Raw genomic sequence first — 27,825 nt, forward strand, 5'->3', positions numbered from 1 at the left:
ACATGCTGACGTACACCCCCATCAACCTACCAGTTTTTCTCGTTGCTGGGTTTCTACGCAGCACTGGTACACTGAGGTTAGGGTCAATCATCACCAGGATCCTCATCGACCACAAGATTGACCTCGAAGGTGAGGAATCTTTCAAAGGAATCGAGATCACAGCTGCCTCGCTGAGGGCACTGAAATTTGGGCAACCCTTGAAGAAAGGAAAAGCTGCTCCTGCTGCTGGCCAAGCTGGCCAAACTGAGGAAACTGTTGTTGAGCCTAAGAAAGGGCGAAGAACTAAGGCCCCAGCTTCTCGCAAGAGAAAATCTACTGAGTCACCGAATGTTGAGTCTCCTGCAAAAAGGCAGAGGTCAGCTGGAAAGTCAGCTAAGAAGAGAAGCAGGAAAGATGAGCCTGGCACTGAGGAAGCTGCTGAGCTACCTCAGAAGAAGCCAAAGACTTCAACACTGGCACCTCTGGACGTCATGCCAACCGACTTTATTGTACCGAGTGATTCTCATTTCACTCAATGCCAAGGTACTGATGCTGAGGAAACCGAGGTCCAGTTAGATGACCAGTTCATCTCCCAAGTTGAGGAAGAACTTGACGGAGATAGTACTGAGGAGGAAGAGGAAGAAGAAGAAACCAGCGGTCAGGATGACGTTGAGGATTCAGAAGAAACTGCCAGCGAAATTGAAGCTGAGGATGCTAACACTGGGTTAGCTGGTAGAAATGTGCAAACTGACACTGAGTTAGCTGCTGGAGTTGAGCAAGTTGAGCAAGTTGATCAAGCTGACCAGACCCATACTGAGGAAAAGGAACCTACTCCTACTCACTCAGAAGAAGCTGCTCCTACTTTCACTCCACCACGAATAAGGCGAAAGCTGGTTAAGGACAGTGAGAAGATGGTCAGTGAACCTCCTGTGCAATCACCATCTATTACTGAACTTGTCCTCTCCAAGACAACAAAGGACCCTTCTACTGTCAAACTGACATTCTTCAAGCGGCAATCCACTTCAACTTCCTCCACGCTGTTAGAAAAACAAGCCTCTGTTTCTTCTCAACAGGAACATGCCGATCATCATACTTCAACCACTTCAACTAGTCAGGTTGAACCGACCACTGCTCATGCTGTCTCCTCAAGCATGGTGCTGACTCCCCATCCTTCCGCCGTCAGCACAGACAGTGTTCGGGTTATTACTTCCACAACAAGCCTCTCTGTTGATCAATCAACCTTACCTCCAACTCAAGTGCAGATTGAGCCAAGTCATCCAGTCACTGACCAGGGCACTCCCTTCACTCCACCTTCTTCTGGTCATACTAATGTACATCGGGATGCCACTGAGTCCGATAAAAAGCTCATTGACTCAGTGCAAGCACTTATCCACGATCTTCAACATTCCGCTTCGCCTGCTGCTGGATCTTCAATTCCTGAGACAACTCAGCTCTCCCAGGTCACTCAGCTTCTCAACGAAGTTAAGGGACTCAAGGATCTGCTGAATGTAGTCTTGTCCTTCCAAGCTCAGCAAGCTAAGCAGGATTCACTTGCCAAGTTGGCAGAGATACAGCTGTCAACAATTCAACATCTGAACTCTCTCCATCAGCAAGTTCAGAAGTTGTCTGCTGTGAACACTGACTACGCCACTTCCTCAGAACTTAAAATGCTTTTTGCTCAGCTTCATACTGAGCAACTTAAGACAAATGAGCAAATGGTGTCCTATAGTCAGTGCTCAGTCGAGCAAATCGGTGAGGCCATCAGGCTACTTAACCTCAACAAGCAAGAGATGGATACTGACGCGTTGAAGCAGAATGAGTTGCTGTCTCTCGCAAAGCAATCTTTCAACCACATCCGTCATAATAATATCCAGCGTCATCATTATGACTCAGCTCTCTTGAAGACTTTCCACCAAGTCTTTGTTGGCCTCTCTGAAGCTCTCATCTGGCAAGCCAAAGCTCAAGCGTTCAGCATCAATATGCTCAGTGCTGCTGATCTTCGAGTACCAGTCGAAGTATCAGCTGATGGAGTTGCCATTTTTTATGGCGTCAACGATAGTGCTGACAAGCTAAAAGAGCTTTCACAAGAACTGACTCGCGCTGTCTTAACCGATGCGTTCAAGCTCCCTGAAGTTGACAAAACGGGGGAGAAAGCGCATGCTGCTAGGGCTCAGCATGAGCGACGTCAGTACGAGCGAAGTCAGTCACAAGGCAAGAAAAAGAAATAGATAGGCTAGCATAACTTAGGCCATACCAGTGTAATCTATTTGTCTAGTTTATTTCTTTTACTATGTACTTGCTGACTTCTTTCAATATATATCATACTTACTTTTCTTATTCAAATACCGAGTAATGATATATGCTATTAAGTACTGAGTTGTTATGTATCTTCATCTATATCAGCTATGTTTAATACGTATAATATTTATTGACTAAATGATATGCTGATAACATGTTTGACATTAACCTATGTACTTATGGAACATTCTGATAAGAACTCATTGAACAACAAATTACTCAGCGCGCTCTATATGTCTAAAACTTCCGCTTAACACTGAGTAAATAGAATATGTGATATAGCTGACCTATATCTGAAAACTGACCTTAGACTTACTCATTTAAACCCTTAAATGTTTTAAGTAAAACTAAGTCAGTAGCTCAACCCTTACGGGGGAGTCTGCTAAATTATACTAGGTCAACTATCATGGGGGAGCTCATACTGAGTTCCTTGCTGAATAGTTTTGCCAACATCAAAATGGGGGAGTTTGTTGAAACACCTTTCCATATAATTTTGATTTGACAAAATTGTTTAAGTATAATTAAAATACATATTCTAAACACACTAAGTTTAAATGCTTTGATTTATTTCTACTAATGTGTTTGTTCAATGTTGAGTTAAAATGTTATAAGACATAAGAATCAAAAGGTCCAGGCCCAATACGGAATCCAAGGCCCATGTCAAACAACTCAGTACACTCGGCCTGCGTATGTCAAGACGTTGCCATTTTGAATGAAATCGCAACTCAGCAAACGGAAGGATCTAGAAGACCTTCGGGAACAACTTCAAGATGAAGCTGCTGAGTAGTCTCGACAAAGCGTACAAAACAGCAGCTGGCAAAGGAAAACTTCCAGACAAAGTGTTTCCTCTTTTGGCAAAGTTCAGACGACACAGTATGTTGTCCAGTTGACCTTACCATAAAAGGAGAGACCATCTGCTGAGCTGACCAAGGACAGAAGATACATGATTGTGATTGGCCGAGAGCTCTGTGCAAGTCAGGATGACAACGACACATAGCCGTTTCCCTCCAACGGTTATTTCGAAATTCGAAATGACCGACGACTTATACATCTCTATAAATAGTGCCATCACAAGCTTCACAACATATAGAACTTGATCAAGCCATTACGCTGACCAAATCTCTACAAGTTCTGCAAGCAAGAAGCAAAGCAAAATTCTTACACTACATTTCTCATATCTGTGTAAAAGTCTAGAGTGATTGTAAATCATCTAAAGTGTCTTAGCACATCTTTGTATTAGGACAAAACACTTATCATTTCTAGAGATAGAAAGGAGAGGCTGAGTACTCGGTTTTAAGTACTCAGCGAGAGATTAGGATTGAGTAGAAGTATAGAGGAAGGTACTCTTGTCATACTCAATTGCTGATATTGTAAAAGGTTTGAGGCTCTACCTTTAAAGAGCTCAGTAGAGGATTTGAAATCTCGGAACGTGTTCCGGGGACAGGACGTAGGCTTAGAAGAAGCCGAACCTGGATAAATCTGCTGAGTGAAGTATTTCTAAACCTTTAACTCCTTATTTATATTGCCTGCTTAAATAATCAAAAACTGACCAAGTAAAGAGGTCAAGTTGAGTTGTGCGCATTAAACGTAAGAGCTCAGGAATAGACTCTAAGTGCTATTTCCTGACTCAAGCTGAGAAACTGACCTAGTCACCAGTTGACTAAGCCGGTATCTTACTGTTTACTCAGCGCTGCTGTTCAAACCTTTTTCCTTAGAAAAAGAAGTCTGCCCTAATTGTTAAAAAGTTTAAATAGTTCCTAACCCCCCCCTTGGAACTATACTTGCAACTAAACAAGGGACCAACAGTTGGATTATTAGAAACAGACAACTGGCATAAACAGACAAACCAGACACTAGAAGACAAACCTGACGCCTGAAGAAAACAGAGAAAGGGAATAGAGGTGCAGTCTGAAGCTTTCCAGAAATTGTTCCCCAAAAGAGCCATTTTGATGTTAACGGTTAGGACATTTCAAAATGATCAAATCTACAGATTTCCTTCTATAAAAGGACAATCGAAAAACTTGGATAAATACTGAAGCATCGAAAGAAAAATATAAGAGAGAAAGTTTCAAAAGCACTCAAATACAAAAAGAATCTTACACCGACTTTTCTATTCTATGTGTAAATGCTAGATTGATTTGTAATCATCTAAAGTGTTCTTTAGTTCAAAAAGAACAAGTCTGTGATCAATAGGAATATTGAGAGTGTAAAGCTGAGTGCTTGGTTGTAAGCATTTCAGTGGTAGAGAAATCTAGGTGCTGGGTTGTAGCACTTAGTAGGAGTTGAGTAGACGAATAGAGGAAGGTACTCTTGCATATTCAACTGCCTTGTAATCGGTTTGTGCTCTACCTTTAAAGAGCTCAGTATTAGATTCAAAAATCCCGGAGGACTCTGGGGACTGGACGTAGGCAGAGAGGCCGAACCAGGATAAGTGATACTGAGTAATCTCTAAACTCTCTCTTATAATTGCATGTGTTGTTTACTTTATTTACTCAGCATATAAATTGTCTAAGCTGATCTTGAGTAAGTAAGTGGTGCGGAGTTAGAAGCTGACCTCCAAGAGTGTCAATTCTCAACTCACAAGAAAACAACTTTAGTCAACATCTGACTAAAGCTGTCTTCAAACATATCTCACCAAGCTGACCATAAGCTGAGTTGATAAACTCTCAAAATAACTTCCAGTCAGCTTAATTAAAACACGAAAAAGTTATAATAGTTCCTAACCCCCCCCCCCTTGGAACTAATTACCAGGGACCAACAAGTGGTATCAGAGCTGAAGCTCACTACTCAAAGATTTAACAATCTTGAGCTGATCCCGAAAAATGGGTGAGAATAGCACTCGGTTCCTTCCAGGAAACCAAACAACACAGATACTCCCTGAGGGACTATCAATCACTAGACCTCCCCTATTCTTTGGGTCAAATTATACATTCTGGAAGAATAGGATGAAAAACTTTATTCAAGCCACAAACATGAGTGCATGGCTTGCAATTGTTCAAGGTCCACATGTGCCATACAAAACTGTTAACGATGAGAAAATTGTTAAAAGTGAGGCTGAATGGACAGAGGATGACCTCAGAAAATTACAAAATAATGCTTCGGCTATAAATATGCTTCACTGTGCGTTAGATGCTGCAGAATACAATAAGATTTCAGGTTGCGAGTCAGCACAGGAGATTTGGAAAAAGCTTGAAGTAGCCTATGAAGGCACAAGCAAAGTTAAGGAGTCTAAAGTCAATCAACATATGAGACTCTACGAGCTGTTTGAAATGAAGGAGAATGAAGACATATCAGAAATGAACGCAAGGTTCACAAACATTATAAATGAGCTAAAAAGGCTTGGAAAGAACTTCACTGAAGAAGAACAGGTGAAGAAAATTCTGAGAAGTCTGCCCAAGAGCTGGCAAGCAAAGAAAACAGCTGTAGAAGAAGCCCAAGACTTGACTACCTACAAATATGATGAGTTGATTGGATCCCTGCTGACCCATGAAATCTCTATGAAAAACTTTGAAGCCAAAGAGAAAGAAAAATCAGAAGACAAGAAACAAAAGTCACTTGTCATGAAAGCTGACTCAACTGAAGTAGAGTCAACTGATGATGAGGAATTGGCCATGTTCACCAGAAAGATGAAAAAGCTGTTCAGGAGAAATGATAGAAACAGCAAAAGGTCATTTAGAAGAAATGATAAGTATAAAGCTGAGTCAAGTGACAAGTACAAGAAGGACAGCTCAAAGTCTGTCACATGTTTTGAGTGTCATCAAACTGGGCACATCAAGTCAAGCTGTCCCAATCTCAAGAAAGAGAAGAAGGGAAGCAAAAAGGCTATGGTAGCCACATGGAGTGACAGTGACGAATCAACATCATCTGAAGCTGAGCAAAATGAAACAGCCAACATATGCTTTATGGCGGATGATGGAGCTGACCAATCCCAATCTGAGCAAGCTGACCTTTCTGATGAAACTGACCAGGAGGATCACAGCAATGAGGTAACATCTTTACTCTTACTTAGAAAAGAAATGGTAAATGCCCTGAGTGACTTGTATACACTAACCAAAAAGTGTAACAAAAAGATTAAGGCACTCAGCAGGCGCTGTGATGAGATTGAAGAGGTCAAGCTGAGTGACCTCCGATATCTTCTCCAGGACAACTCTAACTTGCATACCAACATGCAAATCTTACATAAGTTTGTCACGGAGGTTCAATCTGAGTCAAAGAAACTTAGAAAGGATATCACAATGTTACAGAGTCAAGGGAAGGGCTCAACTAGAAATAAACCCCATGCTGAGTACGCAAATACTAGTCAGCATAAACAATTCACTCAATGTGAGTGTTGTGGAAAAAGGGGACACATGAAGGGTATGTGTTGGCATAACAAGCGGTCTGTCCAATGTGACTTCTGCGGAAGAAAAGGGCACACCACAAAAGTATGTTGGCATGCCCAACACAATAATGCTGACCATACTCAGTTCAACCCACAAAGGGTACCTTTTTGTGATTTCTGTGGTAAGCCAGGTCATACCATAAAAGTATGCCGTCACAAGTTAAAATAAGATTTTGCTCCTGTTTATACTAACAAGAAAGGACCCAAAAGAAATTGGGTACCTAAAAATGAATAGTTTAAACTGCAGGTCAGCTTGACATGCATGGAGAAGTCAAAACTATGGTATATAGACAGCGCATGCTCAAGGCATATGACAGGTGATGAAACTCAGTTCATCACACTAGAGCTTAAACGAGGTGGAAGTGTAAGCTTTGGAGACAACAAGAAGGGTAAGATAGTCGGCTCAGGTACTATCGGAGGTAACCCAACTATTGAGTCTGTCTCCTTAGTTAAAGGTCTCAAATACAATCTGCTGAGTGTAGCTCAGCTTTGCAAGAGCGGCAGAAAGGTTGTATTTGATGATACTAAGTGTCAAATACTCGAGGGAAATACACATGAGTTAATTTTAACTGCCCCTCGTGTAGAAAATGTATACATGTTAAACTTAGAAAAACTGTTTTCTAAAAACATATGCTTAGTGACTAAAGAGGACAACTCCTGGCTATGGCATAGAAGACTTGGGCATGTCAGCATGGACCTTCTTGCCAAATTAGCTAGAAAGCAATTAGTTGAGGGATTACCCAAATTAATGTTTGAAAAAGATCAACTTTGTAAAGCGTGCCAGCAAGGCAAACAAACTAAAAAGTCATTTCATAGCAAAAATATTGTCTCAACCAAAAGACCATTGGAATTACTACACTTGGATCTTTTCGGACCTATCCAGCCACTCAGCTTGGGAGGTAAGAAATTTTCCTTGGTTATTGTAGATGATTTCTCTCGGTACACTTGGATCATCTTGCTGAGTAGCAAGGATGAAACCCTTTGAGATGTTTACCACATTGATCAAAAAGCTTGAAAATGATAAAGACCTAAGAGTAGCTCACATTAGAAGCGACAATGGTGGAGAATTCAAAAATCAACAGTTTGATGAATTCTGTGAAACCAGTGGTATTGACCACAACTTCTCTGCTCCTAGAACACCTCAAAAAAATGGGGTCGTTGAAAGGAAAAATAGAACCATTGTCGAAATAGCTAGGACAATGCTGAGTGAAAATAGGCTTCTAAAGTACTTCTGGGGTGAAGCTGTTCACACGGCATGTTACATACTGAATAGGGCTCTAGTTAGACCTATACTAAAGAAAACCCCATATGAACTTTGGAAAGGTCGAAAGCCCAACATTGGATACTTTCGTGCCTTTGGGTGTAAATGCTTTATACTCAATACAAAAGACAACCTTGCTAAATTTGATGCTAAAGCTGACGAGGCGATCTTTTTAGGGTACTCAACAAACAGTAAAGCATATAGAGTATTTAACAAAAGAACTCAGGTCGTAGAAGAGTCTGTACATGTTGAGTTCGATGAAACTGACCCTACAGGTAAGTCAGCTCAGCCTGAAGAAGATGAACTAGGCTCAGCTTCCGCTAATCAACCAGAAGCCTCTGTGTCATCTATACAGGAGCTGACTCAAGGTAAGCAAGAAATTGAAATATCATTTGCTGACCAATCTATTCCTGTAGAGATTGTAGAAACACCTATTCCAAACGACTCAACACTGCCCAAGGAAATAAAGATCCCAAGAGGACATACAGAACAAGCTATTCTTGATGCCGCCAACAACAAATTAATGACCAAAGATCAACTTAGAAAATACCTCAGCAATGTTGCATTCGTCTCAATACATGAGCCAAAGAACTTTGCTGATGCTGAGCAAGATGAATATTGGATCAATGCTATGCAAGAAGAGCTTGACCAATTCACCAGAAATGAGGTATGGGATTTAGTACCTAAACCTAGGAATCAAAAGCCCATAGGAACCAAATGGGTCTTTAGAAATAAGCTAGATGAGCATGGAAATGTGATTAGAAACAAAGCTTGACTTGTAGCCCAAGGCTACAGTCAGCAAGAGGGTATAGACTATGGAGAAACATTTGCTCCTATTGCTAGATTAGAAGCTATACGTATATTGTGTGCCTATGCTAGTTACATGAATTTTAAACTATACCAAATGGATGTAAAAAGTGCGTTTCTTAATGGCTTTATAAACGAAGAGGTATATGTTAATCAACCTCCTGGGTTTGAAGATTCAAAATTTCCAAACCACGTTTATAAACTCAAAAAGGCCCTGTACGGCCTAAAGCAAGCTCCAAGAGCTTGGTATGAGAGGTTGACCAACTTCCTGCTGACCAGGAACTATGTCAGGGGAAAAGCTGACACAACCTTGTTTATTAAGAAAAAGGGTAAACATACCCTACTTGCGCAGATATATGTTGATGATATAATTTTTGGTGCTACTGACGAATCCTTGTGCAAAGAATTTAGCCAACAGATGCAAACTGAGTTCGAAATGTCCATGATGGGTGAACTCAACTTCTTCCTTGGACTTCAAATCAAGCAAGGAAAGAATGGCATCTTTATAAGTCAGTCTAAGTACACCAAGGAAATGTTAAAGAAATTCAGCATGGTAGATTGCAAACCAATATCAACTCCCATGGGTACTGATACTGTCCTATGCAAGGATGAAAAGAGTAAGTCAGTTGATAGTAAACTCTATCGAGGTATGATAGGTTCATTACTCTATCTCACTGCTAGTAGACCAGATATTCAATACTCAGTATGCTATTGTGCTAGATATCAAGCTGGCCCCAGGGAATCTCATCTAACTGCTGTAAAAAGAATTTTTAGATACTTGCAAAACTCAGTTGATGCAGGTCTATGGTATCCAACCTCAAATGATTTCACACTCATTGGATATACTGATGCTGACTACGGACGAGATAAGCTAGAACGAAAAAGTACTTCAGGAGGATGTCATTTCCTTGGAAGCTGTCTAGTATCTTGCTTTAGCAAGAAGCAATCATCCGTAGCCCTATCTACAACTGAAGCTGAGTACGTGGCTGCTGGAAGCTGTGTTGCACAAGTCCTATGGATAAAGCAACAGCTTGAGGATTACGGAGTCAAAACAAACACAATAGAGATCAAATGCGACAACAAAAGTGCCATTGATCTATCTAAAAATCCATTCCAACACAGCAGGATGAAGCATGTTAGCATAAGGCATCACTTCATCAGAGACCATGTACTAAAAGATGAGATCAAGCTGACCTACGTGCCTACAAACGTTCAGCTTGCAGATATCTTCACAAAGCCCTTGGCACGAGAACAATTCAACACACTAAGGGAAGCAATTGGTATGTCAAATCCACTCTAACTAAATCTGTATTGAATAAATTGTCACATGAGTTGAACTTTGAATAATTGTGCAAATGCCATGTTGAGTAAAATATCTACTCCTTACTAAGCTTGAAAATGAAAAAGCCACCTTATGCTGAATTGACATATATATTAAGTGATGACACTGAGTAGGCATAAAAGCTGAGTAAACATCCTATGCTGAGTAGATAAACATATTGAGTAATCACTCTATGCTGAGTACATACGCATGCTGAGTAAGTAATATATGTTGAGTTACTTAGTGATAGAGGAATTATCTTCTCAAAAGTTAGGCAATAAATATCGTGGATGCTTCGAATTCTAGTAAAACTTAGTAAAAACCCACTCGCGTAAAGAGAACCTACACGTGTAACCTCTGGCACCTTGGGAAGATGCACATTAATGGCAAATCCCACGTGCCGAAGATGTCATAATTGACAGAATTCTTGTCGGTTGAACGTCCCTAGGTAAAAACGGCTAGTTAATGATTAAGGACCGTCGTAGATTTATATAAAAAGTGGAAAAATCCCCACTCTTCATTCACTACGACTGTAATCTCCTAAAATCGAATTTCTTTCTCTCTAAGAACTTCAAAATCTTCAAAAATGGCTCCCGGCAAAAACAAAAACCCTAAAACTCAAACCACAGATAAACCCACTGACCTCGCGGGTCCTTCAACGGAAATAGAAAGGAAAATGATCAAGGTACACTCCAAGGTCAACAATCTGGAGGTTTTAAAGTGCCGATGGTTTTCTCCAAGTTTCGTCTCGTCTGAGAAACCATTCTGCGAATGGATCGAGAAGAACAAATGGAAATGTCTCTTCTCTCTTTCAGGAACAACCTATCCCAGGTTAGTACGGGAATTCTACTCGAATCTACATGTTGATGCAGATGACTGTGACTATCTGGAGACCACTGTTAAAGGTCAGAAAATCGTCGTAACCCCTGTCTATCTAGCCACATTGCTAGACTTACCAGACGAAGGAATTCAGTTTAGAATGACAAAGGAGAAAATACCAAAAGCCACATCTGATAAGCTAAAGGGGTTCTGTAAACCCAAAGATCATAAGGGGGAAATACCCAGCACCTGTATGGGTAAAGCACAAAAGATGGTCCACTTCATGCTGACCAACTTTATCTTCCCCAAACTCAGCTCAGCTTCATCCGCATAAAACTTCGAACAGTGCTTCATCTAGCACATGTTGACCTGCACTCCGTTCAATCTTCCCGTCTTTCTAGTTGGAGCGTTTCAACGAAGTGGTAAGAAACTCCGCTTGGGCTCAATCATTACAAAAATTATACAGGACAAGCAGATTGAGACGAAAAGTGAAACAAGTAGCTTGGGAAGTGAAATTACTACAGTTCTGCTGGATGGATTGTTGTACAATCAACCCTTGAAGGGATATGAAGGAGCTGGAGATGCTGAAGAAGATGAAGAAGATGAGCAACAAGAAATTGAGCCTGAAGCTGAGCCTGCAGAAGAGGTTGAAGCTCGTGCTGAGTCACCAGAAACAGCTCAGCCTGAGAGAAGGAAGAAGAGGAAGGCTGTAGAAACCTGCTCCAAGGACATTCATGCTGTCCCAAAGAAAGTAAGGCTTTCATCAAGAGAAAACGCTAAAGCCGACAAGGCTAAGGAGCAAGCTGAGAAAAGAAAGAGGCAAGAAGAGCCTGAGGATGAGAATGAAGAAACTCCAGAAACCCCTTTAAAGAAGAAGAAAAAGGGTAACTCCTTAAAGATAGTAGAAGCTGTCCCACTAGCCTCTACTCAACCTGAAGGTCATGGAACTGACCAAGAAAATGAATCTGTGGAAGAGACTGAGCAACATGTTGAACACCAAGAAGTTAATACTGAGCAGAGAAAGAAAGAAAGTAATGCCGTTGAGGGTCCTTTTGAGCAACCTGTAGAAGAGGAGACAGTTGCTACTGAGTCCAGTGAAGGTATTCGAACTGACCATTCACCGCCAAGAACTGAGACACGGCGAAGACTCAAAAAGAAAGCACAAAAGCAAATTGATCTCATGGACGACTATCCCATTGATGAGCCTGAAACTGACCTCTCGACAATCCAGTTTCAGTACTTCTCAAATGAAACTGAGTCACCACCAGAAGATCCAGTGGAAAAACAAGCCTCTGTTACTCAGGATGAGGAACAAGCCAAAAACCCTGCAGATCCAATCCAAGATGCTCAAGGTAGCACACTTCCTGTCTCCACTTCCTCACTTCAAGCTGAGAAGATTAACTTATCTAATCAAGTTCCACCCCCAATACAACATGTTGATGATTCAGCTCAAGAAACCCATCAAAGTCCAGGTACCAATCAAGGTACTCAATCTGGCAGAGAACCAACTCCTCCACCACCATCAAACTTTGTACCAGCCTCTGAGTCCAATACTGCTAAGTTTGCATACTTGAATGCTACTGAGTCTGGCCGACGTGTCATTGCTTCTGCTCAGTCCTTGCTTCAAGACTTCAATACTACTCAAGCTGATGGTCACCAATCCACTCAAGCTGAGTCCTCTCACCTGTCTGGTATTACTCAGCTTCTAAATGAACTTCGAGGGCTTAAGGATCTAGTTAGTGTTATCACTGCGGTTCAAACTCAGCAACCTAATCAAGAGCAAATTGCAAAACTGACTGAACTAGTGCTTACAATGGCCACCCATATGAATTTGCTTGAAGGCAAAATTCACCAACTGTCAGAAGTCAATCCAGGGTATGTCACTTCCACTGAGCTTCAAAGCTACTTTGTTAAGCTAGCAGGGGAACTGACCACCTCTAAAGCAACTGCCAATCCTGAGTCTGTTACATCTACTGAATTGCAAGACTGTTTTACCAAATTGAATGCTGAGCTGACCAAATTAAGTCCACCCGGCAATGCTGAGTTTTCCACCTCTGCCGAACTTCAAAAATGTTTCACCCAACTTCATACTGAGCTGACCAGCACACGTGATCTAGTATCCTCCTCTTCCCAGTGTACTATTGACCAATTGAGTGAGGCAGTCAGACTACTCAACATTGACCGAGTCCAAATGGATGTTGATCCCATCTCCAACACTGAACTCATGAGCTTTTCACAAGCTATCATGAAGGCAATGCGCATCAACAATGGCCAGCGCATGTTTTATGATTCTGCTCTGCTCAAGCTGTTCCATCAAGCTTTTGGTCAGATCACAAGCTCCCTCACCTGCCTGAGCAAATCTCATGAATGCCTCCTCAGTATGATCAGCAGCTCTCTTAGGGTTCCTCGGCATATCCAAGACAATAGTGTGCCAGTCATTGATGGCTTGGGTGAAAGCACCAAAAGGCTCCAGCGCTACTCTCAGTATCTCTCCTCCGCAGCACGGAATGAAACTTTCCTCTACAAACCCGATGATGGCAAAACGGGGGAGACAAGTAAAGGAGGAACTCAGCCTCAGCCTGCAGGTACTGCGTATGGAAGCAAAGGAAAAGGCATTGCTTATGTTGATCCCTCAGCTCAAAGAAAGAAGAAGTAAAACTAGCTAATCTGTGTCTAGAGACTTAGCATCATATCCTAGTCTGTGTCTAGAGACTTAGCATCATATCCTGTTTCCTATTTTTATTGTCTACTGGTTAGGTTAATATGTTTTTTTGTTGTTATAGTTTAATCTAATATCACAAGTATCAGTTTTCTTCCTGATCTGACTAATCAAGTTTGAACAAACGAATCAAAAAGGTTAAACACATTAACACTAAAAACTGAGAGACAATATCCTTCCAAAACTGAGTCAGTACACACAAATATCTTAAGTCTAATCAAATTAGATCTTGGAAGGTTTAGAATAAAATTAAGACAAAATGTATGCAACCCTTACGGGGGAGTCATATCAAAAATATCAATCATGGGGCAACTTATAACTGAGTTCCGTAATTATGTATTTTGCCAACATCAAAATGGGGGAGTTTGTTGAAACACCTTTCCACAAGATTTTGATTTGACAAAATCATCCATGATTAAGAGGCAATTAAATTTAGATGCTTTGATTTAATTGTACTAATATGTTTGTTAAATATTGAGTGCAAAAATATATAAAGTAAAGACAGGACAAAAGTCAGCATAAACGAAGCTGAGTAGAACGGAACTCAGCATGACAGAATAGAAGCTGAGTGGAGTTAAAATTCAGAAGCAAAACGAAGCTGACTAAATTTGAAGACTTCTTCAAGAGAGGTTAAACAGAACGGAGCTGACCTTAAAGGAACTCAGCATGAACGTTGAACATTCGAAAAGAACAAACGAAGCTGAGTAACAGTCAGGACAGCATGAAGGATCCGTTCACTAAAAGACAAAGTCTGCCAATCTTCTGCACTAATAATTGGAACCTCGAAGACACCTAAAAGACTAATTCCAAGAGTCATGGGATGTTGGATTATTGAAAACAGACAACTGGCATAAACAGACAAACCAGACGCTAGAAGACAAACCTGACACCTGAAGAAAACAGAGAAAGGGAATGGAGGTGCAGTCTGAAGCTTTCCAGAAATTGTTCCCCAAAAGAGCCGTTTTGATGTTAACGGTTAGGACATTTCAAAACGATCAAATCTACAGATTTCCTTCTATAAAAGGACAATCGAAAAACTTGGATAAATACTGAAGCATCGAAAGAAAAATATAAGAGAGAAAGTTTCAAAAGCACTCAAATACAAAAAGAATCTTACACCGACTTTTCTATTCTATGTGTAAATGCTAGATTGATTTGTAATCATCTAAAGTGTTCTTTAGTTAAAAAAGAACAAGTCTGTGATCAATAGGAATATTGAGAGTGTAAAGCTGAGTGCTTGGTTGTAAGCATTTCAGTGGTAGAGAAATCTAGGAGCTGGGTTGTAGCACTTAGTAGGAGTTGAGTAGACAAATAGAGGAAGGTATTCTTGCATATTCAACTGCCTTGTAATCGGTTTGTGCTCTACCTTTAAATAGCTCAGTATTGGATTCAAAAATCCCGAAGGACTCTGGGGACTGGACGTAGGCAGAGAGGCCGAACCAGGATAAGTGATACTGAGTAATCTCTAAACTCTCTCTTATAATTGCATGTGTTGTTTACTTTATTTACTCAGCATATAAATTGTCTAAGCTGATCTTGAGTAAGTAAGTGGTGCTGAGTTAGAAGCTGACCTCCAAGAGTGTCAATTCTCAACTCACAAGAAAACAACTTTAGTCAACATCTGACTAAAGCTGTCTTCAAACATATCTCACCAAGCTGACCATAAGCTGAGTTGATAAACTCTCAAAATAACTTCCAGTCAGCTTAATTAAAACACGAAAAAGTTATAATAGTTCCTAACCCCCCCTTGGAACTAATTACCAGGGACCAACAAGTATAACACGCAACACATGCACATATATATATATATATATATTGAGAGAGTTAGAAATTACTCAGTATCACTTATCCTGGTTCGGCCTCTCCGCCTACGTCCAGTCCCCCAAATTCCTCCGGGCTTTTAGAATCCAATACTGAGCTCTTTAATGGTAGAGTACAAACCGGTTATAAGGCAGTTGAATATGCAAGAGTACCTTCCTCTATTCGTCTACTCAACTCCTACTAAGTGCTACAACCCAGCACCTAGATTTCTCTACCACTAAGTATTTACAACCAAATACTCAGCACAACACTCTCAATTCACAATTGATACAATTTGCTCTTTTTCAGCTAAAGAACACTTTAGATGATTACAAACAATCAATCTAGCATTTACACAAGGAATAGAAAGTTGGTGTAAGATTTCTTTCTTGTTTTTGAGTGCTTTGAGCTTGGATTTTTCTCTCTTGTATATTCTGTAATTCGGCAATGATCCAAGAGGATTGCTTGTCCTTTTATAGTTGTATTTTTAGGATCAAATGATTTGAATTGGATTTGTCCGTTGAGTCCAAAACGGCTCTTTTGGGGGACAAGCTTCTGGTCAGCTTCAGATGTGCCGGCCAATCTTGTTTTCTGATTTCTTCAGATGTCAGGCTTGTCTTCTTCCTACAGGCTTTGTCTTCTTGCGGCAGTTTGTCTTTTAGCAATGAACAGTTGACCCATGCATCTCGGAATTTGGCTTTTGCGTAATTCCAAGGCTTCAATTATTGGTGCAGACGGTTGTCGGATTTGTCTTTTAGCTAACAGATCGTTCATGCTGTCCTAAAGATCACTCAGCTTCACTTCGATAGTCATTGTCTTTGATTGTCACCAAATCTCATACTGAGTTCTTTTTCACTCAGCTTCCATGGTCAGCTTCGTTCTACAAGATCTAGTTCTGAAGCAGACTTCTTTTATACTGAGCTTCGTTCCACTCAGCTTCTTTGATCAGCTTCATTCTTAAGCTGTTGTTTTGAAGATGACTTATCTTCTCTTGTGCTGAGTTGCTCTTCACTCAGTTTGTGTTATGTTCTTATGCTGACTTTGTCCTATCTTAATTTTTATTTCCTTTTGCATTTATATTTATACTCAATATTGAACAAACAGATTAGTACAATTAAATCAAAGCACTTAAATTTAATTGTCTCTTAATCATGGATTAAACTTAAATGATTTTGTCAAATCAAAATCTTGTGGAAAGGTGTTTCAACAAACTCCCCCATTTTGATGTTGGCAAAATATTTAATTTATGGAACTCAGTATTGAAATTCCCATGATTGAATTACTTTTTATTCTTCTGAAATTACTCCCCCGTAAGGGTTGCATATATTTAACTTAACTCTAAACCTTCTAAGATTTAATTGAGATGAGCCTAGGTCAACTTTCAGAAGAGTTCAATGTTTACTCAGTTTGATACATGAATAGTTTTGGTATCAGAGTTAATGTATACTGAGTATATTTTTACTTTGAATTTATTTGTTTGTTCAATTTTAGACAGATCAGCATATGGTATAATAGTAAGCATTACTTATGAGAAATAATGTGAATGAAAGGACGCTTAAAATAATATAAATGGTCAGCATACAAAAAAAATACATAGGTCAATTTCTTAAAACTAGGCTTGAGCTACCCCTTTGCCTTTGTCCTTCCTCTTTTGCTTACTGCCTAAGGTTTCGCCTGCCTTAGGCTGAGTTCCATCAGCTTGTGCTTTCTCCCCCGTTTTGCCACCATCAGGCGGAGGAGCAATGAAGGTGTCATTGAGAGCAGCACGAGTCAGCTTGACCGAATATGCCTTTAGACGTTTCGTGCTTTCAAATAACCCATCAAGCACTGGGACTCCATCATCCAGAACTGAACCGGGGACGCGAATAGATGCGCTGATCATGCTGAGTATGTATTCCTGTGACTTAGTTAGCCATGATATTGCGTCGGTTAGCTGAGCATAAGATTGATGGTATATTCGAAGCACAGCTTTGTCGTAAATGTCACGCTGAGCGTTTGTGTGATGCACATGTCTAAATAAGCTTTGAGTAGTCTGATACACGTTCACCTTTATTGCTAAAGGGTGTCTTTGTCATTTTACCTTTTAAACATGCTTCGCATGTTTCCAATGATTCAGGATCAATTGAATTTATAAGCCCATCTTGATGTAGCTTAAGCATGCGTCTTTTGTTTATATGGCCTAAACGACAATGCCACAAGTAAGTTGAATTATCTAGCTTATGTCTTTTGGTATCAATTGCGAAAACAGAAATTTTGTCATCTAACACATAAATCCCATTTTGTGATATTCCTGAAAAATAGAAAATCGAATCTCTATAAAAATCGCAATGTTTGTCTTTTATTGAAATATGAAAACCGTCGTCAACAAGACGGCTAATAGAAATAATGTTACGAGACATTTGTGGAACGTATAAACAGTTCCTTAATTCCATTACAAGCCCAGAGGGCAAATTTAAAACATAATCTTCAATTGCAAGGGCGGCAACTCTTGCTCCATTTCCTACTCGCAAGTTTATGTTTCCTTTCTTCAGTTCCCTGTCCGATTTAGTTCCTGCATATTTGTACAAATATGAGATCCGCAACCGGTATCAAGTACCCAAGATTCAGACTGTGAAACTGTATTTATTTCAATATAAAACATACCAGATGTTGAAGCACTGCCTTTTCCCTTCTTGAGGGAGGCTAGGTACTCCTTGCAATTCCTTTTCAAATGCCCGTCTTTACCACAGAAGTGGCACTCTCCTTTGGGCTTCTTCACTTCCTTTCCCTTAGCTTTAGTGGGCATGGCTCCCTTGCCTTTCTTGGGATATTTAGGATTGGGAAAATTCCCCTTCCTTTTCTTTGATCCCTCTATGACAAGGGCTGATATTGCCTTGTCCTTTTTCATATTGGGCTCAACTGACTTGAGCAAATTTGCAAGCTCTTCAAGAGAGGTTTGCAAGTCATTCATCTGATAGTTCATAATGAACTGTGAATAACTCTCTGGGAGGGATTGAAGAATTAAGTCTATGCTTAGTTCGTTATCCATCGCGAATCCAATACTAGAAAGTTTGGTAATATAGCCAATCATCTTGACACAATGTGTCATGACGGATGTGCCTTCTTGCATCCTGCTACAATATAGTAATTTGGATATCTCGTAGCGTTCGCACCTAGTCTGTTTCCCAAACAGTTCCTTAAGGTGCATGATGATGGAATAGGCATCCATTTCCTCATGTTGCCTTTGTAATTCCGGTGTCATCGATGCAAGTATGATGTATCCCGCATGATCATCATCAGCTTTGTGCTTCTGGTAAGCATCAATTTCTTCGATGGGAGCATCATCAGTAGGGATAGGGGGTATCGATGTATCAAGTACATACCCTATCTTATCGAACTTCAAAACAATTTTGAGGTTACGAAACCAGTCGGTGAAGTTTGAACCATTCAACTTGTTATCGGTAAGAATGTTTTGCAGATTGGTTTTAGTCATGATTTTAAGAGTGTTTAATTAAACCTGAGAGTGAGAAAGAGTAAACGTATGTTATTCATTTGCTTTAAAGTATATCAATCTAAAATTATAGGCCTTTTAGTTTATTTTAGATTGCTCCCACTATTTTGCCAAATTAATAGCCCTCCATATTAATTCGAAGAATTTCACAAATCCTTTAGTGAGCTAGGATCCTAACTCCTGAGATTTCGCCTTGAGTTTGCTCAACAAGCTAGTCTCATTCGTTAGGTAGATTCATGTAATCAATCACATCTTTAATGTGATTCCTAGGTTATTGGGTTACTAACCACATTAGTAACTAATATGCTATTCAGATTAATCCCAACCATATTGCCCATTAGTTTATGACAACATGAGTTTGCTCATCCAATTATCATAATCTAATTTAAGTATTACCCATATTCATGAAAAGTGATTTTCGATAATACAGGTGTTACCGTAAGACCCCGAGCTTGAGTTTGCTCAACAACCCAAAGGCCCCCAGTACTGCCGGCTGAATTATAATATTAGGGAGGGGCAACCGATTTTAATAACTTGTTTATTTACTTAACTTTTTAATGAGGGATTTTATTTTAGGTCTCACAATCTAACTTAGTCTTGATTTGCTTTAGCATACATCAGACACATACATTGGCATTATGGACATATTATCTAAATTATTCCGTCGAGCCAGAGACGGAATAAAAGGCCAAACCTAGGGAAATACTAACTATTACATATTTCTCTTTAGGTCCTCCGTCTTCTCCATGGCGCATTGAAATTACATATTAATTTCTATTCTACTAAAGAAAACTTCAATTGAATTGAAGAGAATTAGATGAGAGGAGAAATTACAATATATAGTAGAAAAGCAGGACTCGCAGGCCCTATTTCAAAAATACCGAAAGACTAAAAGAGGGTCCAAATATGTCCATAACTCCAAACATGCATAGGCTCAATTAAATAAATTTAATTGGTTGATTACATAAGTATTTTATGTAATATTTAGGTTAATCACATTAACTCATCAAATTAACTTTCATCCAATTTTACTTCTAACAGTTTCGTATCCTTTTATATTAAACTTTTAGATTAATATAACTATACAAAACTTTAATTATGCACGTCCCAATTATTTTGATTTGAATTCATTTAAAACCTTTTGATTTACAAACAGGTAAAACAAACTTTTAAATAAATTTTCATTCGATAATCAAAACAGAAAACTATTAATTTCTGAAACATACATATATATATATTTAAAACTAGTTTTCAAACGATTTAAAACTAGGTGGGTCTCGGGCCGGGTCCGAGGTCGGGCTGCTGCCATTTGGCACCAGCCCTAGGCGTCTGATCCGCCGCTGCCTTGCGGTAGCGGCGGTCAGGCGCCGCGTGTGGTTGCTGCCGCGCGGCAGCAACCGCGCAATAGCAGTCGGGTCGCGCCTTACGTGCTGTAATTTTTTTTATATAAATATAAAACATATATATATATATACCAGTTTTAAAACGATTTTCAGAAAATAGGAAAAACTATCATAGATTTTCCGTTTTATCTTTTAGAATAAATAAAACTGATTTTATCAATCTAACCATAAAACTAATAGATTTTGTTATAATGATTATCGACCAAAATTATTAGGAACATGTGCATAACTTATTTTAATTAACAATTAATTAAAACTTATTTATCTTTTAGAACTAATTAATCAAAACATTTTTGTTAATTAGCCTAACTATAAATATTTATTCAATCTGATTGAAAAACTTTTAAATTTTCATATATGAAATAACGGATTTAACGCAGGCTCTGATACCACTGAAGGAAAATAGGCTAACGTATAGCAGCGGAAATATAAAAATTTTAACCTATTTCCATTAACCCGAAGATCCGTTAACCGTTATTTCATACAAAGAGGGATAAGAAGAAATACCTTTTAGATGTTCTATCTACCGTTGCAAATGAAGTGCCCACAACTCTTACTTCGATTTCCCGAGCACAAAACAAAACCAACAGAAGATCAATCAACCGTTTATTAACAACCAAAGTAGATTGTCTCTAATTAATCAACACAAGATCAAGGATAAAGAGAAAGAGATGAAAATCAATTGAACGGAAGGAAGCGGTGGAAAATCTCGTCCCCAGATTCCTCTGGGCTTTTAGAATCCAATACTGAGCTCTTTTGTAACGCCCGGAAAAAAGGGGGTCAATATTATATTCATGCATTTAAATCTTTAAAATTGGGTTTCTAAATTAATTAATTAAGGTTTATTATTTATCTAAAAAAAATATTATATAGTTATATTGAAAAGAAAAATTCGTAATAAATCAGTATTTTTATTTGTTGAAAGAGTAATAGGTTTGTGCTAAGATATATTACTAATTGTTGAGTATAATGTGTTTGTATTGAAATATAACACAAATAAATATTTATATTAGAAGATAAGTAATAATTATATTTAAAAAACAAATCAATTTTAATTAGGTTACAACTCTTTTCCCTATGGATACATAGGAGGAATTCGGTTTTGAGAAAAGGGGGAGAGGGGAGGCCGCAAACCACCACATTGATACTCCAGAAAATTTCTTTTTATTGTTCTAGATAGGAAACGATGTATGAATTGAAGATAGATGATCATCATCACTTGCTAATTTAGCACTCTGTTTCGAAATAGAGGTAAGTGGTTAATTATATGCATAATAATGTTTATTTAGAGATTCAGTGTATCTGATTGCTAAGTTTAGAATTATTATATTGGGTTGTTGATTGATGTGTTAAGTTTGTGAATATGAAACGGTTGATGACATCTATGATGATGGTTGAAACTACGTGACCGTTTTGATTTGCTTACTTAATATGGCTAGAGGCATATAATAATAGTGTGATATTAAATGTTATGAAATAATTATTATTGAGAAAAACGAATGTAAGAGGTGTTCGGTAAAGAAAGAAAAAGATGATAATTATAGCTTGTCATGACGAAGATTTATTCAATGGTTAATTGATGGTATATATGTTTGAGTGGATATATGATTTTCTAGGCACTTGTCCTTGACGCTATGTCGGAGTATCTCGGGATGCAGGAGATATTCTGTGCTGTTTTTGCTACGCACCGGAGTGGTGCAGGGATACCTGACGTGGAATGGTATCCTGTGCTGTTGATATATAATAATATGATGAGACTGTGATTGTTTGAATTGACCGATGAACCATTGGGTATATCTCCTCGTGACAAGTGGGGCCCTTAAAACAGATACTAATAAATAAATAATAAAGGTCGTGTTTTGATGCTTGGTCACCTATTAGTTATTAAATGTATGTAAACTGAATTGTATGCGCGTGTGGTTGAGTTATGTATATAATTAGCTATTTTACTGAGCACACCAAGCTCACCCCACTCTCCACCAGTTTTCTTTTCAGGTTAAAAGTAATAATTGACTAGCGGCAAGGATGATCAGTATGTTAAACTATGTTGCAGTCTATAGTATGAAATATAGACTTATTGTAAGTTTTAAGGTGTAAAGTTGTGATCAATTAATAGATCGGCGTGTTCAAAACAACTGTTTGTTTTAATGATGTTTTAACTGTTTATTATAGCTAAATGTTAATTAAATAAAACGGTTTTTGACACGGGTGTTACATTATGGTATCAGAGCGGGTCTACGTTTTTAGGGACAAAATAAACTATTTGTATTACTATTAGAGTTAGGAGAAATTATACGATGTGCCTGTCATACCACATCACAGTCCCATGTGGTATACCAGAGCCAATGAAATATAGACAAGTGTCAATTAAATTTTATTTCAGTTCCTTAAAAGAATTTGAGTCCCATTCTTTTTCAAAAACCATGGCGGGCAACCTGATATGGCCAAATAGTTATCCGCTTTCCATTTACTAAACTTTCTGAGGTGAAAGTTGTTTTTATTTAAAAAGAAAAATGCAAATTTGAACCTTTGATAAATATTTGCTTTTACATGCATCATCGTTGCGTTTTTTTTTCTTTTAACATATTAAAGTTGTATGAGTATATTTGTTCTTATAATGTTAGTTAAAGTCTACAATTTTCAGTGGTATGTTTATAATTTTTGTTTATTATTATTTTGTTATTAGAATTAAAAAAAAAATATTGCTGTCTATTTTGATTAGAAGAGATTCTTTGTATTATTCCATTTGAAAAAAAAATGTGTCAGTGAGGTTGTTAAGTGAAAATAGCTATTTAATTGAAGTAAAATTTCATTTTGTAAGTTTCAATCTACTATTAAGGTCATATAAAAAAATATCCATTTTTTTCGTGGTGAAACTCTTAGCCTAATGGTTGAGAGCTTACATATACCTTGGGAGGGGATTTTTTTTTTCTTCTTTATAATGTAAGCGCATTGCGTAAATTTTTTTTTTAAAAAAAGGTCGTATTAAAAAAAAAAATCTTATTAGTCATTCTTAAAGTAAATTAGTTTTTCATTATTATAGATTATGTTATTGATATTTGTGTAGTTTACTTAAAACCATTAACCTTCTATTTTAGTTATTATTCATCCCTTTTTGTAAAAGTTAATTTCTTTTGCTTACATTCATTCTTAATATTTTGTTATTTACTGATTTATTTATTTATTTTTTTTTTTTTTGAGAAATACCGAATTTCTTCTTATTCATATATTCAATTAAAGGTGGCAGTAAAAGTGAAATTGATTTGTTTCAGTTCAACTAAACATGTTAGGTATACTATTATGCTTTATGATAAATGCATGCTCCTTATATATAGTTAGTATTTTCAATACACATTGGATGTGAATTTCGGGGACGAAATTTTTTTTAGAGGGGAAGAACTGTAACGCCCAGAAAAAAGGGGGTCAATATTATATTCATGCATTTAAATCTTTAAAATTGGGTTTCTAAATTAATTAATTAAGGTTTATTATTTATCTAAAAAAAATATTATATAGTTATATTGAAAAGAAAAATTCGTAATAAATCAGTATTTTTATTTGTTGAAAGAGTAATAGGTTTGTGCTAAGATATATTACTAATTGTTGAGTATAATGTGTTTGTATTGAAATATAACACAAATAAATATTTATATTAGAAGATAAGTAATAATTATATTTAAAAAACAAATCAATTTTAATTAGGTTACAACTTTTTTCCCTATGGATACATAGGAGGAATTCGGTTTTGAGAAAAGGGGGAGAGGGGAGGCCGCAAACCACCACATTGATACTCCAGAAAATTTCTTTTTATTGTTCTAGATAGGAAACGATGTATGAATTGAAGATAGATGATCATCATCACTTGCTAATTTAGCACTCTGTTTCGAAATAGAGGTAAGTGGTTAATTATATGCATAATAATGTTTATTTAGAGATTCAGTGTATCTGATTGCTAAGTTTAGAATTATTATATTGGGTTGTTGATTGATGTGTTAAGTTTGTGAATATGAAACGGTTGATGACATCTATGATGATGGTTGAAACTACGTGACCGTTTTGATTTGCTTACTTAATATGGCTAGAGGCATATAATAATAGTGTGATATTAAATGTTATGAAATAATTATTATTGAGAAAAACGAATGTAAGAGGTGTTCGGTAAAGAAAGAAAAAGATGATAATTATAGCTTGTCATGACGAAGATATATTCAATGGTTAATTGATGGTATATATGTTTGAGTGGATATATGATTTGCTAGGCACTTGTCCTTGAGGCTAGTGTCGGAGTATCTCGGGATGCAGGAGATATTCTGTGCTGTTTTTGCTACGCACCAGAGTGGTGCGGGGATACCTGACGTGGAATGGTATCCTGTGCTGTTGATATATAATAATATGATGAGACTGTGATTGTTTGAATTGACCGATGAACCATTGGGTATATCTCCTCGTGACAAATGGGGCCCTTAAAACAGATACTAATAAATAAATAAATAATAAAGGTCGTGTTTTGATGCTTGGTCACCTATTAGTTATTAAATGCATGTAAACTGAATTGTATGCGCGTGTGGTTGAGTTATGTATATAATTAGCTATTTTACTGAGCCCACCAAGCTCACCCCACTCTCCACCAGTTTTCTTTTCAGGTTAAAAGTAATAATTGACTAGCGGCAAGGATGATCAGTATGTTAAACTATGTTGCAGTTTATAGTATGAAATATAGACTTATTGTAAGTTTTAAGGTGTAAAGTTGTGATCAATTAATAGATCGGCGTGTTCAAAACAACTGTTTGTTTTAATGATGTTTTAACTGTTTATTATAGCTAAATGTTAATTAAATAAAACGGCTTTTGATACGGGTGTTACATCTTTAATGGTAGAGCACAAACCGGTTACAAGGCAGTTGAATATGCAAGAGTACCTTCCTCTATTCGTCTACTCAACTCCTACTAAGTGCTACAACCCAGCACCTAGATTTCTCTACCACTGAGTATTTACAACCAAATACTCAGCACAACACTCTCAATTCACAATTGATACAATTTGCTCTTTTTCAGCTAAAGAACACTTTAGATGATTACAAACAATCAATCTAGCATTTACACAAGGAATAGAAAGTTGGTGTAAGATTTCTTTCTTGTTTTTGAGTGCTTTGAGCTTGGATTTTTCTCTCTTGTATATTCTGTAATTCGGCAATGATCCAAGAGAATTGCTTGACCTTTTATAGTTGTATTTTTAGGATCAAATGATTTGAATTGGATTTGTCCGTTGAGTCCAAAATGGCTCTTTTGGGGGACAAGCTTCTGGTCAGCTTCAGATGTGCCGACCAATCTTGTTTTCTGATTTCTTCAGATGCCAGGCTTGTCTTCTTCCTACAGGCTTTGTCTTCTTGCGGCAGTTTGTCTTTTAGCAACGAACAGTTGACCCATGCATCTCGGAATTTGGCTTTTGCGTAATTCCAAGGCTTCAATTATTGGTGCAGATGGTTGTCGGATTTGTCTTTTAGCTAACGGATCGTTCATACTGTCCTGAAGACACTCAGCTTCACTTCGATAGTCATTGTCTTTGATTGTCACCAAATCTCATACTGAGTTCTTTTTCACTCAGCTTCCATGGTCAGCTTCGTTCTGTAAGATCTAGTTCTGAAGCAGACTTCTTTTATGTTGAGCTTCGTTCCACTCAGCTTCTTTGATCAGCTTCTTTCTTAAGCTGTTGTTTTGAAGATGACTTATCTTCTCTTGTGCTGAGTTGCTCTTCACTCAGCTTGTGTTGTGTTCTTATGCTGACTTTGTCCTGTCTTAATTTTTATTTCCTTTTGCATTTATATTTATACTCAATATTGAACAAACGGATTAGTACAATTAAATCAAAGCACTTAAATTTAATTGTCTCTTAATCATGGATTAAACTTAAATGATTTTGTCAAATTAAAATCTTGTGGAAAGGTGTTTCAACAATATGTGTTGTAATTGATCTAAAAATACAAACGAGTCTTTCAATTGGGCCAATTTTATAGTTAACCCTTAAATCTTTTAGTTTTACTTTTTTTTAAACGGTAAACAAACTTAAGGTTATTGCGTTTTTACATAATAATAATAATAATAATAATAATAATAATGATAATGTAATCACTCGTCACTAATTTAATCGTGTGGAGGTAGAAGGTTTGAGTAAATAATAGCTATAAAAATGGCAATACTAATGGAATGAACTGAGTCACATACTGAAAATAAAGAGAGAGTGATTAGGCTTATTGATAGAGTGTGGATACATGTAAATGAATTTTAAAGTCGTGAGGCCCAAGGTGTTAGATTTGGACCAAAGCGTACAATATTTACATGACATTGGACCATGTTATTATAATTGGTATCAAAGTTGACTCTCCATGTACGAACTAGGCAGAATCTAGTGGGCCTATAACGATATGATCTAGTGTGGATGACATCAAATTAGAGGCTCTAAGTAAGGAGTGGTCTTAAGGAATGGCGATGGGACAAGAATGATTTTTTTAATTCCATATCAAAAATAAAGAAAGAGTGATTACGCTTATTAGTACGATGTCTATTCAATACGTGTATACATTTTTTAAATTCACGCGGCCCAAAATATTGGATTTGAGCTAAAGCGAGCAATATCTACATGGTATTATAGAGTTGTGTATGGTTTATAGGAGTACATTATTCTCCACAAGAGTTGTGTATCTAAAAACGTAGAAATTCACATAAAATAATGATATTAAGTTTGGAAATGGGAAATTTAGATTTTGGGGTCAAAGCAAAACAAATGGAAGATGAAAAATTGAAAAGCAAAGTTTTAAGTTTTTTCGTTCGATAAAGAATTGATAATACAATTGCCTTTTATGGATGAGTTTACTATTGCCCGATAGAGGGTTACAAAGCCTCTTAGGGATTATCTCATGACATTTCATCAAATGGCCGCTTTTATTAGATCTTTTAACTTAAAGATTGCTATATATGCCCAGGCAAAAGGAACAACTTGTGAATCTTATAAGTAAAAGTGTTAAATGATTCTACCTAAAACTTTTGAAGAGTTGATGGCGGTGGCTAGAGTTTTGTTTGTTATGGTAACAATAAAAATCTTGTTAATTATGTAGAAGAAGAAAATGACGAAGTACGTAGAGATTTTGGTGATAGGAGAAGGGGAAACAAGTTAATGACAAAAGGGAACCTTGTGAGTGAAGGACTAGTGGTCATGGCTCGAGTCACAAAATTTGAAATAGATGGCATTCATTTTTTTAGAAAGGAGCGAAGGCCTGGTAAGTTTGAGGTGAAAGCAGTACATTTATATGAAAATGCTCATTATACAAAAGTTTGTGCATCAATTGTCTATAATAGTGGATAACATAAAAAAAGTCAAATGAAATAATGAATGACATGCTCGAGGACCCGTTGAATCGGCCCCCAGCCAAGTTTTTTTGTAAATTTCATAAGAAGATGGACATTCAACAGAGGAATGCAACCATTTTAATAGGGAACTAGAGTGTCTCATTGGTCAAGAGGCCAAGAATGGAATCCTCACATTAAGAGGAT

General features: G+C 37.6%; 1 pseudogene; it reads left to right on the forward strand.

The window, feature by feature from the left end:
* The first annotated feature begins 470 nt into the window (after nucleotides 1–470).
* On the forward strand, nucleotides 471–27,637 carry LOC136217200 (uncharacterized; annotated as a pseudogene).
* The last annotated feature ends 188 nt before the right edge of the window (nucleotides 27,638–27,825 follow it).

The sequence above is a fragment of the Euphorbia lathyris genome, chromosome 2 (genome assembly GCF_963576675.1).
Source record: "Euphorbia lathyris chromosome 2, ddEupLath1.1, whole genome shotgun sequence".
NCBI lineage: Eukaryota > Viridiplantae > Streptophyta > Magnoliopsida > Malpighiales > Euphorbiaceae > Euphorbia > Euphorbia lathyris.